This window comes from Bidens hawaiensis, unplaced genomic scaffold, assembly GCF_021521415.1.
Source record: "Bidens hawaiensis isolate Kalapana, Puna unplaced genomic scaffold, B.hawaiensis_p1.1 tig00000459_1, whole genome shotgun sequence".
Classification (NCBI taxonomy): Eukaryota; Viridiplantae; Streptophyta; class Magnoliopsida; order Asterales; family Asteraceae; genus Bidens; species Bidens hawaiensis.
In genome coordinates, this window is record NW_027491031.1 from 1,000,315 (window position 1) to 1,017,566 (window position 17,252).

The following is a 17,252-nucleotide window of genomic DNA, read 5'->3' on the forward strand; positions in this document are numbered from 1 at the left end:
AGAATGGGATTTAAGGGATATAAATATCCCCTAAACCCAAAATATCTTCATTCTCACCCTACACCCTAAAACTCCTAACACACACATTCTAACCGATCAAGATTCGAAGCCGAGACCCGAGATTTTGTTGATAGATCTGAGTTGGTAAGGTAAGAACAAATCCAACAAAGCTAATATTACTGAAATGGTTAGGATTGGATGGGTTAACCGGACCCGAAACCCAAACTGCCCAAATCGGACCCCTAAAACGTCGATTTTAGGCCGATTTGATGGTTGGGATTTGTAGGCGCCGATCATACGATTCCGTGGGTACCAAAATCGAGTTATTTGGCTAAGAAACGAAGGATTTATGGGCAAACAGATCTGCAGCGCGATAACTTCGCCTGCAAGATTAAGTTCGCCTGATGAACTTCGCCTTCAAGCGTAACTTCGCCTTCAAGCGTAACTTCGCCTAAAGATAACTTCGCCTGAAGCCAAGTTCGCCTAAGGATGACTTCGCCTGAAGCCAAGTTCGCCTAAGGTTTAACTTCGCCTGAAGCCAAGTTCGCCTAAGATTTAACTTCGCCTGAAGCCAAGTTCGCCTAAGGTTTAACTTCGCCTGAAGCCAAGTTCGCCTAAGGTTTAACTTCGCCTGAAGTGAAGTTCGTTTAGAAAATAAATTAAAAGCGATAAGTTAAAGTAAGCTAATACTAGGCCACCAGATTAGATCAGACGAGTATTGATACGTGTAACTTGTACAGTCAGCCGAGCTCAGTTAAGGAAGGGATTTACAGCTATCAGAAAAAGAAGCAGAGTTTAGGTGAGTTTCTAGCCCCATTTATGTGTTATGTTTTCGGGGCTGTGTGCATACTCAACATGTTTGTTAATACACTTATCCTAAGAGATAAGTGTATGCCTTATGTGGATAATGTGAAATGTATGAATGATTGCTTGATGGTACGTGAACGATCTTCGGATATTGCACGTACTGTCAGGTTGTAACGCTATGTATAAGGTAAGTATGTTATGTATGTTTATGTGTATGAACATGATAGAGATAATAGAAGAAAGAAATGATAATGTATGGTTACGAAAAGGGTACCGAGCCCTAATAATACTCGAGGTATGATGTATGGTTGTATGGTTACGAAAAGGGTACCGAGCCCTAATAATACTCGAGGTATGATGTATGGTTGTATGGTTACGAAAAGGGTACCGAGCCCTAATAATACTCGAGGTATGATGTATGGTTGTATGGTTACGAAAAGGGTACCGAGCCCTAATAATACTCGAGGTATGATGTATGGTTGTATGGTTACGAAAAGGGTACCGAGCCCTAATAATACTCGAGGTATGATGTATGGTTGTATGGTAACGAAGAGGGAATCGAACCCTACTAATATTCGAGAACTAGGGAACCGAACCCTACTAATATTCGAGGAAGAAGGGTACCGAGCCCTAATAATACTCGAGGAAAGAGGGTACCGAGCCCTAATAATACTCGAGGAAAGAGGGTACCGAGCCCTAATAATACTCGAGGAAGGAGGGTACCGAGCCCTAATAATACTCGAGGAAGGAGGGTACCGAGCCCTAATAATACTCGAGGAAAGAGGGTACCGAGCCCTAATAATACTCGAGGAATGTAGGGCGTAATGCTCTTTATAACGTAAGATATGAAAGTAAGATAATACAAAAGAAAGTAAGAAAGTTTGAATGTAAGAATGAAAGAATATAACGTTATGTGAATGGTATGATTATGTGATTATCTAGAACTCACTCAGCGTAGCTGACTTTTAGTATGCACGCAGGTGAGCTGATTATAGAGTTAGCATGAGGATGACACACGGCATGGATTGAACGGCTGGCATCTGAAGAAAGAAGTAAAGATGTTTTAAATATAAAGTTTTGTGTTATGGTATCAAAGAAAAGATTTAATGTTTTGTAACAAATGATTGATGTTTTATATTCCGCGAAAAGTTTTAATAAACTCTGATTTGAAGAACTGTGTTTATGAGTAAATCCGACGCTAAAGTAGGGTGCCCGGGTTCGGGGCCTTACAGATATGGTTTGGTAAGTCTCGTTCAGCATTGCTATGGTACTCGGTGTGGCGGACGGTGTCATGCGGACGACTACTTCTCGCCTGGGAGCTCATCCTACTATCCCCGGTATACATACTGTAATCTCCCGGGTGGTAAGATGAATCGTAACTATCAAACTCGTCCAAATAAGATGGTATCCGCATGTCTATGCGAGGACGAGGGCGTAGCCTTGGTAACTCGCCAAACTCCAGCTCCGCCAGTTGGCTGTAACGAATCTGACTTCCTCGCACTATTGGTGGAGGGGAATAAGATCCTCTATGGGATTCCTCATAATCCAAAGTGCGAGCGTGAAGTCTTTCATTACGTTTTCTTCGCTCGTATTCAGCCACCAAATTTTGTTGTTGCATGCGGAGCCACTTTTCAGGAGTTAATGCTCCTCTGGATCTAGAATTACGTTGGTGAGATCTCGCGATGTCAGAATCGCCTGAATCATTTTACATATCCAATTCTAGCCGTTTCCGGCGAGTCTCATCCGTAATTCGTTTTTGACCCAAATTAGAACCTTCCGGTGCCAAGGCACGTCCCATGTTTGTGGGAGTGGGATCGGTTGGTGCTGTAACATTTTCTAGGGAAAAACCCCCAGGTGTTACATCAGTGATTCGTGACCCCGGAGCAGTGACACGTTCAAGGGCACAGCCACCCGGAGTCGTGATACGTGCAAAAACACTAAGACCCGGAGGTGCTTCTGTGTTAGTTACACGTGAATCGGGTGCAGCAGTTCCCGTCGGCCCTTCAGGAAGTTTACTCATATCAAACGAACCAAAAACCGACAGAGCAAAATTATGCAGTTCTAACACCAACACGGATGGCGTCAATGAAGAAACACGGATCCAATCCCCGGGTATGGGTCCTGGATCCAATGAGTCCACAGGGTAAGATACGATAACTACTACCAATGATATGAGTGTGACTTCCCAAAGTCCAATGACCGGAATCTGCAAAACAGACACCGTGAGTCTCGTTAGAGGAAGGACAAGAAGGGGGTCTTCCTGTAACCACCCTCCGGCGTGAGAATCAGTAACGTTCGTAAATGGAGAAAGTACTGAAGTAAACAGACTAAGTGTAGTCAGAATGCAAGTGAGTGAATGAATACTTCATACCGTTTGACAAGGTATTTATAGCCAAAGGATGTAGGAAGGTGATTGGGCCAGCTGTCCTCTTCCAGAAGATCTTTGATAACTGCCTAGACGCGTGTCCTCTTATGATAGGTTGAGCTATACGTCCCATGTGCATGGGTATAACAACCTGGACATGCGTCTCCCAATGATAGGATGGATTGCACCCTAGTCATGTGCACGGTTATAACAAACTGGCCAGGTGTCCTTTATTTATTGGCTGTTTAGTTACGTATTCCCCAAGTAAGAATTGTGGACCTTCTTCTAGAGAGTATTTGAGTGATGACAGTTGTCCCGCTGGCATTGTCTTCTGGATGTTTAGGCGGACAGATATCCTGTCCTGCGGATGACTTTTGAGGATGCTAGGATGCTTCCGCGTGTGTTGTGAGGACGTTCTTCCTCATTCGTGATATGCGGGTGGTCCATGTGTTCCGCGGGTGGCTTACAAGAGGATTTTCTGTGACCCGCGGATGGTACTTAAGAGTATTTGGGTCTTTTTGATACCCTACCTCTACACCAATTATGTAACATGTTCATGATGCACCATGCATATATATACCAAATATGTAGGGCCCCTATTTCCTTTAATGTCTCTTATTTTATATTTCATTTGTTTTTTCATCATATATCATAATCAGAAAATGATACTTGTGTATGATAATACATCCAGGATGGGTCGTCGTTGTTTGACTTATATGAAACATATTGTTGCAACTTGACGATATTCATTGATTGATATCATGCTTATCTGTTAAGAGAGTTAAAAGTTGTTTAAGCTCACTATAGGTCTTGCCTATACATATTTTTATATATTAATAAATCATACACGGGTTATGTAAAAAAAAACACACACACACACACACAAAAAGTAAACAACAAAAATGTTTGAATCTAATGAGGAATTGTCGTTTCGGTTATGTTTTGTATTTAGCTGACTAGCAGTTACGCAATAGTTCAGTCGCTATTGAGATTACTTAATAGCCAGCTAGTGAACTATGCTGGTAGTACCCTAGATGCTGAGGAAGACGGCTTAGAGTGATAATCATAACAATTTAGAGAAAACTAATTGGTTAATTTGTTGTGAAACTCACACAGCGCATAACCTAAAGCAAAGTACCAAACAGTCACTACTTATTTTAACTAAGGTATAGTATAAATTTATGCATTCACAATTGATGAAAAATTGACTACATTTGATGGAAAATACTCTTTTTCAACTTTACCAAAAATTAGTGCCACTAGTGAGAGAACTTAAGAACCAAACATAAACAACTAAATAGGAAGCACCATAATCAAAGCAAAAACCCAATAATCATAACAATTTAGGGAAAACTAATTGGTTAAAGATGTTGAATAACCGAACACTTCGGTTTCCATTTGGATGTGATTGAAAACCGAACTGAACCATCTCATGCACAATTGCCCCCCCCCCCCCCCCCCCTCCCCTCTCTTTATTAAAAAAAAATATATTGGTGCATTCCCATCAAATATATCCTTATCACTATATTAAGCTACTAGTTGATCACTCGATCTAGTGGAAGTGTGGAACCATATATCGCACGTTGGTCAAACATCGAGTTATGGTAAGGTTCATGCACCTTAACTCCTAGACTCCTAGTATTCTAGAATCTTCACAATTCAAAGCAGAATCTTTTATCTTCAAAACCCGAATAAGTGTACCGTTAATATACTGGTCAAGTTTTCAATGTACATTATTTAATATATGTGTCCCGGATATTGGCCTCTTTGGGAAAATATATTAATTTATCTATCTTCAAAGAAAGATGCCGAGTTTGAAACCTTTCTTTTGACGTCATCATTTCATCATTTTTGTTTTTTTTTTTGTTATTATTATAAGTTAAACAATGCCATCAACTATTGACCATGAACTCTTTCAAGAGCAAAAAGGAACTCAATTGATAATTTGCAAACTTTGGTCACTTGCCATCTAAATATAACCTTAGGTAATATCATGCATCACTTACTATGTAAACTTTTTCCAGATAAAAACGTTTTTCGGGCAATTGGCGAATAACGGTGTTAGGATTTTGTTAGTCGCGGATCATTAGGAGCAAATATGTTAAAAGATGAAACCGTCAGCAAATATTTCGTTATTTGGACTTGTTATTTGTCAATACTTAATGGTTGAGATTATTTAAATCCAAATTTTGATAGCCAGTGAGAATATTTCTTATTAACCATTTCTTCGTTCTTTTTCAACAATATTTGTTTATGTACTAACTAACCTAGTTTTTGTTTTTCTAGTCTCTCAATTGACTCATTATTAATCGTGTATATCCACTTACATCCTATATTTTCTATTATGTGTGTGATGATCGAGGGGGCTAAATTTTCAAAAACTTGAGATGTAAAATGTAATCAGACGTTGCCGCAACCATCTATGTAATTAACTCTTATGATTATATCTAAATCTTGGGAGACTATTAGCTAGAGTAAGCAGATTTCAAGGCACCATAATTTTATGATATTATTAAGGATTCAAAACTCATATGATGTCTTCCTCAACTCTACATACATATGTGTATCACTTACTTTTGAAAATATGGAAAATGATATCATAAGTATATGTACATGTTTTTAGAGGATATACTTATTAAGCAATAAGCATTATTTGGATATAAATAAGGACCCTTAGTTATTAATATATTATGTATAAATGGGCTCATGGACAAGATGACGAATTAAAACTTAAGACTTGGGTGGGCCTTAGTCTTGGGCCTGAAGGAGGCCCATATGTCTTGGGCCTTAGTCATATATATTGATGAAATATACTTTATAATGCTTGGAAAATGAAAATAATATTTTAAACAAACATATATAAGTTTATTTGCAGCTGGCCTTTTTGTTTAATGGCATGAGCGTAATGCTTAAGTACTCTTTCAATCTTATGGCCACCTAACTCAAGGTCTTTTTATAGTTGTGAGTTTTTTATTTGACGGTGTTTTATAAGTGACTCATGCCTGAAACATCAAAATTAGTATAGACTGTTGATATCATGTTTCAGAAGCGTTTACTCGGGTACTGAGGGTAGTTATAAACGCTCTTCACAAAAAAATATATATAATATATAAGTTCATTTTAAAAAGACAATGAGAATGATGTGTAATGCATTGTTCAAACATTAGATTTTAAGCAATTCTGGATTGTGATGGGCCAGGTCAAACCATTGACTTAGATCCAGGAATCAAGAACTTTATAATGTGAATTAAAAGTTACACCCCATTCACATATATATGCCCACAAAACCCTAATTCCAAGAATAATTTTTATTGTCTCTAGAATTTCTCTTTTTCTCATTCTCGATGGAACACCACAATGAGTCTCAACTAGGAACACCTTTTAATTTATATCATTTTTGCATTTATATATAAAAGTCCGGATCAAATACAAAATTAATGAAAAGGTTATGTAAACTATAGGGGGGAGGGGCACTGTGTGATGAATGCCCATCACGCGTGATGGCATCACTCAACACCGCCGCCGGTGGTGTAGTTGTGTGATGGCCATCACGCAAGTGATGGTGGGTTTCCAAGGAAATAGGACTGTTTGATTGTTGTTTTCCAATTGATGGTTGTTCCTATCACACATCACATCACCACACCACACCACCACCCCTACCAATTTCCATCAAAATGTGATGGATTTGGGGTTGGTGATGTGGCACCATTTGATTGGATGGAGTGTGTGATGAGTGATGTCATCACATCCACCACCCCTCCCCCCTAAGGTATATTAAAACTTATGTGAGATGCAGAACAGCTTAGTAATTAATGTGTCCCGTTTTTATTAACACAGGGGTAGCTAGTGTGGTATTTGATATGTTTAGTATTCTAATAAATTATATTATCGTGTAATTATTATGTTTATTTTTTTTGTAAAGATCATGTAAATATCTAGTGAATATTTTTGTTTATAGGCCGCGCAATATATAACTTTGTTTGGACATGTTATACAAGAACACCGAGTGACTATTTTTATTTTATAAATTGTGTAATTATACTGTGTTTAAAAAAGTGTTTGTAAATATGACCATCACATGATTACTTTGTTTGCTAAGTTGCTTGACTATATAGTTATTAAAAATTACATGTGACATTACACTGTTATAGTCTTATACAAGTTATGTGATAGTACAATTTCAAAACCCTAATATACAAATATCACAATAATATATTTGTTTATAAGTGAAGTTGTTAGTGAGTAAATAAGAATATATGCTAGAGAAATTTAAAGCACTTACAAAGAAACTATTGTGTTGTGAAATTAAGATTGATATAATAACCTTAATTCTTATAAAATATATGATGTGTCACATGTACTATCGGAGAGAGAAGAAGAAATTATTATTAAACCTTGGAGCATAAATCACTCACCAAAACCTACAAATTACAAGTCGTTTGAAGAAAAAGAAAACAACTATAGACATTTCAATTTGGTATAAAATATAAAACCTTTGATAGATACACCCACGCCCACCAAACACATACACACAAATAAAACTCCATCAAAAGTACCAAATAGACTTCTTCCCAAACTTCACCTTCACACTTGCACACATCTCTTTTTTCTTCAATCCTTTAGTATTCAATCACTAGGGTTTTCTCATCAAGATCATGTCAAACCGATGGTGGACCGGTCAAGTCAACGTAGGCGGCGTCGAAACAATATCAGGCGGTTCAGGGCTCAAGAAACCGGATCTTGGAATATCAATGAATGAAGTACATAACACAACAGCAAGTGAAGAAGATGAAAGAGATAATAATAATGATGATCCACGAGACGGTGCGATTGATCCAACTAACCGTAGGCCACGAGGCCGGCCTCCAGGGTCGAAAAACAAACCAAAACCGCCTATTTTTGTGACTAGAGACAGCCCAAACGCGCTAAGAAGCCATGTGATGGAGGTGGCCAGTGGGACGGATGTAGCCGAGAGCATAGCGCAGTTTAGTCGAAAACGACAACGTGGTGTGTGTGTTATGAGTGCTAGTGGGACAGTTATGAATGTAACACTTAGACAACCTTCAGCTCCTGGCTCGGTCATGACTTTACAAGGAAGGTTTGAGATATTATCATTAACCGGAGCCTTTTTACCCGGTCCAGCCCCACCCGGGTCCACTGGACTCACTATTTACCTAGCTGGTGGTCAGGGTCAAGTTGTTGGTGGGAGTGTTGTAGGGTCTTTGGTGGCTTCTGGACCAGTTATGGTCATAGCAGCCACGTTTTCTAATGCTACATATGAAAGACTCCCAATTGAGGAAGAAGAGGAGGCTGATAGTACTGTGGCGCCTGGGCTCGGTGGTGGATCACCGACGCAGCTAGCGATGGGCGAGCCGAATCCGATGGGGGGTTATAATATGCAGCCTGGTTTGATACCTAATGGAGGTGGACAGATGAACCATGAAGCTTTTGGTTGGGCTCATGGAAGGCCTCCATACTAGAGGAATATTATTATTAATGTTAAGGTAATGAGTTTAAGACCAAAATAATTATCTTGTTATATATTAATATATGAGGTTATGAGTTATGATCAATAGATGGATTACTTGGAATTAGTTTTAGGTGAATTGTGATGTTGTATACATTAACAATGTTGAACTTGATCATGTTGTAACTAGTGCAATGTTAAAATAATAAATAAATAGGGTTTGCATTTGTATACATTAGTTTTGAGTATAGTTCCAATATAGAAGTTGTTTATTGTGTAGTCTTAGATTTTTAAATCCATTGTTGTGCTAATGTTTTAGTTTTTTTAATAATCATAAGTTCTTGGTATATTGTGTGTCTTGAGAACAGTAAAATATATGTCATTGTTTAATTAGCCCTATGATTTTTATAATAAGCCAAAACCAGTCAACAAAATATATAGCTATTAACTATAATTTAATTGTAATCAATTTATTATTATTTGGCATTATATACTAAGTTATGAATAAAAAAGCACTTATATGGTGTATAGGTTTATGAGGTTTAGGTTTCAAACCATCTACACATAATTATTTAGTTTTCTATTTTGTTCATATTCTAGTTTTTTTTACAACCATGTAAAACATGTTTTAACTCTAAATGTTATTCAGATCACGATTATAAGATGTAAGTATTGCTGAAACTTTATGAAAAAAAATGAGTATATTATAAAATACGAGATATACTTTCTTTCTGTATTCACAAAATTATTTAACCTAATTATGATATACTAAAGTGCCTAAAATATTAAACTTTTAAAAAAATTAAACAAAAAGTCTTTAAATCTAATTTTCATATATTAAAATCTATAAAAACTTAATCTAAAATTCACACTTGTGAAACTTATTCAAAATAAAAATTTGTTCTCTAACTAAATTGGCCAAAAAAAGGTTGGTTATGTTTTTTATTCAACAATATTGAGTGTCACTTAAATCAAATTCTAACCAATTTTAGTGTTAACATGACATTATTTTCAATTTCTTTTTGTTTTTATGATGCGTGTATTGTAGACAAGTTTAAAGAATTTTAATAAGGCAAAATGAGTCAAGTAATTTTTTTTTTTGTGTGTATTTATAACTAGTTTAGGGACTTTATGTATTTTTTACACATTTAAGATTTTTAATATAGAGGTTTAAATAAAATTGAAATTATATTAATTCTTTACATGTTTAGTAAGGAAACAATTAGAAGTGGAAAAAACTTTACTTAGTTACACTAACTTAGATTCTTCTTTTTTTTACTTTAATTTAACATCAAGATTGGTGCGATGGTTATATTCTCGTTTATAGAACGAGAGTTTGATTGAACTAATTTTTAAACATGTTACATAGTTTTTTTTAACATGAAAACATGTTTTTAATTTTTATAATATATTTTAGTAGAGATAAATAATTGTAAATTCTTGTGAACTGTTTTACTTAATTGTGTTTTGAATTCAAAATTTTGATCATATGCTATATAGCTTTTATCCAACTTTGTTAATTTTTTTCTAATCAACTTTCTCTGTTATCGTTACAACATGTTTATTTTTATCTATACGTCTCTCCATTAACTTTAACCGAAACTGGTCCGTCGCATCGCACAGATGTTTATTACTAGTCATTGTATATAGGTGTATATAGTGAAGCATAAAATCAATGTGTTTACGCTTATTTACCGTTACCAAAGCATATCAATAATTATAATAATAACTTTTGAATGTATCTAATAACTCTTTTTTTAAAAAGCGAGCCTAATTCGACGTTGTATACACAACGTTCTCCAATCTCCACCAAAACACTTTTTAAAACAGGGCAGGGTTCCGATGTTTTGTAGTAAAACACCACCCTAAGACGTGTGACTATGTACGGTCTTAGGCTATTAATTAGCTTACCAACAAGAAACAAGTAGGACACTAGTTAATATTAGGCATTATAAATTTATAATCAAATAACTTCTAGCGGATGTGGGTCTATACTCCATAAGATAATCAACCCACATATAGTTTCTTTTGTCATCTTCTATTAATAGAAAGAAACTTAAACCTTAATAACATACTACATTTATGATGTACCATATATAAGTTAATATTTTATATTTTTCATTATAAAAGGGAAATTTCAATTTATTTTGTGCTGGTGTAACTCACTTTCAATGATTGAACTGAGTTTAAACTCTAAATAGTTTAATATATAATGATTAAACTCAAATTCAATAAATTTGTAATCGATGAATCGAAGTCAAAACTGCATATAAGTCTTCTTATAAGACTTGGAGTATGTTTAAATAAAATAATAAAAAAAGAGTACCTAGTGAAATGCGTGTCGGTAATTACTGAAGGATTTTCGTCGGTAATTACCGATGGATTTATGATGAAAAACAATTTCACCAAAAAAAATAAAAATGAAAGTAAGGTAAACAGTCAGTGGATTACCACTTACCAGTGACATGTTTTATCACTACATTGTTGTTGATATTCTGTCGTAAACAATCTCCTAAAACTATATTAACAAAGTTGTCGGTGATTCGCATTAATTCTGCCCGTCGGTGATGGATAGGTATAATCCTTTAGTAATCCGTTGCAAATTAGACTACTCACTAGCTAATATCGGAGTGTTGTTACTGACTTATTTCCTTTAGTAACTCCTTATACAAACGAATCACTGACGTATATGTTGTCAATGATAGTTGTCTTTATTTTATATTGTAACATGTAAGTCCCATGAATTCAACTTGTATGTGTCATCTAATATCTTAGAAACATCCCATGTGATGATTAGATGTTGGATAGGTTTAGTTTTATCTATCTAACCTTACCAAGATTATGGGTATGTTAGTCATTCATGGATTTTGACTAATTTTCACGGAGTGGTTTCACTAAGATTTTGTATAGACGTCAATGTTGATTGAAATTGATAACAAAAAATCCAAGGTTTATCTTGTAAGAATCATGAAATTTGCTAAAAATAGTAACTAATTTGAATAAAATGATTGGTCACTTTGAAGGTGTGATCAAACTTTATTTATTTAAGGCCCATTGATTAACATTGAGCAATTCAAGCTCGAATTAAGGTTATGTTTTATTCATAATTGAACTTCATTAGCATGAAATTCGAACCACGTCCAATTTGAATAACGAAACTGAATTTGGTGTTTTTCGAATCGAATCCTTGTTCGAACTAAATGTCTAATTCCATTTAATAATATTTAACAATTATGAATATATATAATATAAAAAAAACTTATATAGAAGTACACGTTTTTGTAAACTACATAAACACTACATGCTAGTACAGTAGTACGTAGTTAGGTTTGTAAAATTACATAAATTGTAAGTATATGATTCTCAAAAGTGAGACTTACTTTCACATTGTATTTGAACCTCGGATGTGTGAACTTGCTTTTCAAAATTCAAAGTGATATTTTTCGGATATATGATTCGAGTATAAGTTTTGGGTAAACGAGTATGTGGTTTCAGGTAATCGGGAACGTAGAGTATCATCTAATTCTATTGACGTGAAAATTTTTAAATCTTAATCCCATATACGCGTCTGGTTTTGAGTATACATGTCCATATATTACTAGTTTCGGGTATACCCGTCGGGCTTACACTTTTTTACCATCCTAGCTAGATATTCATGACCTTCACCAACTTACTTTTCAAAGTGATATTGATAGCCTTCACCTACTTGAAGACTCAATATCATAAATTAATTGGTATGAATATATATACTTTTCACGAAAATGAATTCATGTAAAAGACTAGGACAAAATCATACTAGTTTTATCATTTTAATTTTTTAAATCCTACCATTTTTGTGATATTTTTTGTTACACATTCATGAATAAATATTGGAGTAAACATACTATATTCGGGTATTCTTTGGTGGTTTGGATTGTAGTTAGTTGGTTTTTCTTTGTTTATACGTTTCAAGCTTTTTGCTTTTTTTTTAACCGGTTCTTGCTTCTTTGAACTGTTTGCATTTCTTTTTTAATATATGTGGCCTTTAAAAAAAATTAACTATTACACAATACGTTTTTTTCCATAAGAAGTTGACTAGTAAAGATTAATTGTTTTTGGATGAAAAATGTCGTGGAGCAAAAAGTCGAACACGTCAATAGTCAACACCAAATTCTTATTTGTGACAATATAATATTTTATTTTATTAAACAGGTAAAGCAAATTGATGATAAACTAAAGAGCAATGAAACATATTAATTAAGTAATAAATGTGTTCTAATTAAATATTGTGTGAAACTAATAACTTTTCGGTGAGTTGAAGTTGTTTTCAAGCTTTGTGTATATCATCATCATCAAAGAAAGTGGAAGTGAAAGGATTTAGTACGTGCAACTAGTGGGCACACTTGACTAAAAGAAAATGATTAGTAAAAATAAACAATAACGAATAAAAACAGAATTACGAGTATAAAGGTACAATAATAAACAAAAAACACGATGACTTAGGTCATGTGTAGTGGAGGGATTACACTGAGAGACAATTTTTGACACGTAACAACATGTCAACACCATACATGGTCTTAGAAAACCCACTTAAAAAGTAACTTATTTTTAAAGCTTTTTTTTTCACCGTCAACTTAAAATTAATTAAAATTTACACCGGAACAATTACAGACTAACGGCAGATAGACGGGCAACAAGCTGCGCCGCTACCCCCTTCTGAATAGCAAACCATACCCTACTAAATACAACGTTCCCTTTAGCATGGGCGGAGTTACTGCTGACCACCTGCTGAACCCGCTTAAGGAACTGAACCGCGTCAGGGCCGAGAGCGCCAAAGGTGTCGAAAGCAAACGGTATGAACACGTGTTGATTCTCAAGGCAAGTTTTCTCGTGCTTTGCTACTTTACTCGCCTCTGCCTTGTTTATCGCATGACCCACCACAAACCCATGGTCTCGTAACCCAACGAGGGGGGACACACCTGTCAAATCAACGCACGCGTGCTTCCCTTTTTCCCATCCAAAAACAAGAATGTCAGCGGGTCGTAGGGTTGATCTCCCATCTAAAGGGTCGGTTAAGAAGTTCACCGGGGCTTCCTTTTTTGCCGAGATCCCGGCCCGCTTAAGGACGTCGTAAAGCACATCTCGAACTAGATCATGTCGATATTTAAAGCCTGGTAATTCTTTGCAATGGACTGCATGCTCCCCAAAAGAATCCAAACAAGCCTTTCGGCATACGGGGCACGGGTCATCCACCGGGAAAAGGGGTACCATCAACCGGTATTTGAGGATGGCCCGATATTCCACTGGCGACATACATTGCCCTAAACTTTCAATGGGAACAACTGACAGGAAATCCTGAGCGTGAGGGGCACGTAAACACTCAAACACGGCTCGCTGCCGCGGGGACAAAGCGAACTTCTCTTCAACTGTCTTGACGATTTCACCATATAAGGCATTCGCCAAAATTTTCTGGGCTTTAGGAGGGGCGGTGTCTTTAAAGTCGAAACCGCCAAGATCAAGATCAGGAAGAGAATTATGCAGGGTATCCAACGCACCCCTATAATCAGAGTCAAACAGCCCACCCCACACTCCCGTAGGATGTGGTCTTGAAGAACCCAAGATTGGGCCCTTGAAGCCACAAAAGCGTAGGAAGAGGCATCCTCAGCCGAGCAAATCCCAAGACCCCCAAAACGGGTTGGGAGGGAAGCTAACCTCCATTGGAGGTCCTCAAAAAAGGCACCACCACAAACAACAATGTCCTCGATCGCTTTCCGAAGACCCGTGTCAAAAATAGAGACAGATCCTCCGACATAGGAAGGCTGACACGTCCTAAGCCCAAACGGAAGTTTAGCGACCCCCATACACGAACGAAGTAGGAGGAGTTCACTTTGAGGGTCACGAAGGCCTTTGAGGCATTCCATCAGCTCAACCGCACGTTTTGCTCTTTTGCGGGCCAAGCCACTAATAAACTCCTCGTTTCTACTGACAGCACCACCCAAAAGTTTCACACCATGCACCGGCCTACCAATCTCCTGTGGAAATAAACCCACTTGAGTCTTCGCCCCATCACATGTAGGCCAAAAAACTTCAGTTTTTTTGATGTTGAGAAGGAGGACCAAAGAGGGGCCCTCCACTCTGATGATGTCTAAAGCCTTGGCAACTTGAGTAGCGTCTCTAATAAGGGTCCCATCATCCAGGTACTAGGCGTGAAAAAGAAGCTTACAGCGATCTCTGATCCGGTGGACAAGGGGGTGTAAAACAAGGGCAAACAGGAGAGGCCCTAAGGGATCCCCTTGCTGAACCCTTGTGGAAGACCAAATATTATCATTTCCCATATAAAGCCTAGCTGGCTGCCCGTATAAAAAATCAACCCAAGCAGAGATGGATGGACACATTTTCCTTACCTCATTTAAAAGAGCAGTTCTATCCACAAGGTTAAAGGCATTCGAAAAATCGACGGTAAGCATAGCCAACTACCCGTATCGGTGGTGCGCATTTACAAACCTATTCGCACTATGAAGAACCGCCTCAGCCCCGTATTAAAGATATAAAAGTTTTAAAATGATGTAAGAATTAACATGTGTCTTTCATCTGGGAAATAAAGTCAATAAATTAGACTATTCCACTTTTGCTATTTCCATCATTTTCCCCTAAACTAATGAAGTGTTAGGTCTTAGCTCATGGGTTAGATGCATTTCAGTTTTGTCTTCGTTTAGCATCCAAACCGCGCAATTTTGAAGGGCTAAAGTGTTTGAAAGCTCGACTAAAGTGGTGTATAAAATCGTATGTCGGTCCAATGATTTTCGGATTTCGTGTGTAAGCATACGAACGTGCCAACCGGCTTCTTTTTGCTTTTTCATAATGCCAACTTCTTGATCGAGTTCCAACACGTTTTGTTTCAAGAAAAGCTCACGAACTTTGAATTTAAGTAGCAACGGGATTAAAGTCAAAAGGGTGATTGCGGTGGCACACGAAACGAGAGCAGTTAACAGTTTAGCAACTGTTAATGCCATCATCAACTGAAATGTTTGATTACCGTAATACCCCCACCCGTTTATCAAATGGGTCAACCCGTAAAGGACTATAAACAATATAAACTAAACGAGAACCCACTTGAATGGCACGTTTGAACAGCTTAAGAAGTATAGTAATTCGAGCGGGATTGAGAAATAAGCGATTGCTATCAAGAAATCACTTACGCGTTGGCTTTCGATAATGTGTGCATTCCAAGAACCTTCATCGTCACAGTGACAGTGAGCAAACTCGTTGTCGTTTGCTAAAGATACGGTCACAATCGAAGCGATCAAGAATCCAAGCACCAATTTTTTCAACATTTTGTAACCCGAAAAGGGGGGAAATGAAAACTTTCAGGAACCCTAAAATCTAAAACCGGAAAAGATTGAGCCCATGTGAAGATAACATCAAAGAAACCCAATAATCTTCAAAACTAACAAAACCCCATTTCAAGAAATCATCAAGATTCAAGATTTATCAAGAACCCTAAAACCTAAACCAGAAAAGATTGAACCCAATAATATTTGAATCTAGCAAAACCCCACTTCAAGAACTCATCAAGATTCAAGATATATCAAGAACCCTAAAATCTAAACCCCAAAAAAGATTGAACCCATAAGAAGATAACTTCAAGAAACTCAATAATCTTCAAAATTAACAAAACCCCACTTCAAGAATCCATCAAGATTCAAGATTTACCAAGAACCAAATTCAAGAACTCATCAAGATTCAAGATTTATCAAGAACCCTAAAATCTAAACCCCAAAAAGATTGAACCTTGTGGATGATAACATCAAAAGAACCCAATAATCTTTAAATTTAGCAAAACCCCACTTCAAGATTCCATCAAGATTCAAGATTATCAAGAACCCTAAAAGACCCAAAAAGCAAAGAATCTTTAGATCTAGCAAACCCTCATTTCAAGATTCCCATAAACATATAACCAAAATGAAATCTTTTTCAAGAAATAACAAATTCTTGAATAAAAACTTATTATTTCAAGAAACAGACCTTCTTTCTTGATCAAATTCCTGAGCAAAGCAAGCAGCTTAAAAAGCTTGATGGGTCAAGTTTCTTGATCCACCAACCCTAAAACCCTAAATAAACAATAGCCCATTTCACACCAGCTACCCACCATTAATACAATCAATCAATCATGAAAATCTAAGGAAGAATAATAAAGGACAGTAGTCTGCAAGCTTCCTGTGATTCAACACCTCTTTTTGAGCAATTATCTATAGATATATATATTACTATTACAATATAATATTTAAAAAATATATACAAAGATCAATCTTTGATCAAGATTCAATCTTTTTGGGCAGAAAATGAAAAAAATAATAAATTTTTGATTTTAATGAAGTGAAAACACTAATTTTCTGATTTCTGGGGCCTGTTCTGATCACATGAAGAGAACCTAGACATATATTTTTTTATATATGTATATAAAATAAATAAAATATATATATTTTTTATATTATTGTGTACTTTACCATCCCCACTAAGGAATTAATAAGTCGGTACATCTTTGAAAGATTTTGTGTTTGATTAAGTTATCTTATTAATTATTAATTTATTGTTAATTTAGAAACTTGTTTGTAAGATATTTTAAGAAATTAA

General features: G+C 36.3%; 2 pseudogenes across 1 annotated transcript; one reads left to right on the top strand and one right to left on the bottom strand.

Moving 5' to 3' along the window:
* Positions 1-7,549: 7,549 nt before the first annotated feature.
* Positions 7,550-8,682, top strand: LOC143629714 (AT-hook motif nuclear-localized protein 20 pseudogene; annotated as a pseudogene).
* Positions 8,683-15,268: 6,586 nt separating this feature from the next.
* Positions 15,269-17,051, bottom strand: LOC143629312 (protein EIN4-like; annotated as a pseudogene). Its single transcript, XR_013152928.1, has 2 exons — positions 16,173-17,051; positions 15,269-16,125 (listed from the first exon to the last, which is right to left on the bottom strand). The product of XR_013152928.1 is annotated as a protein EIN4-like (transcript).
* Positions 17,052-17,252: the final 201 nt, after the last annotated feature.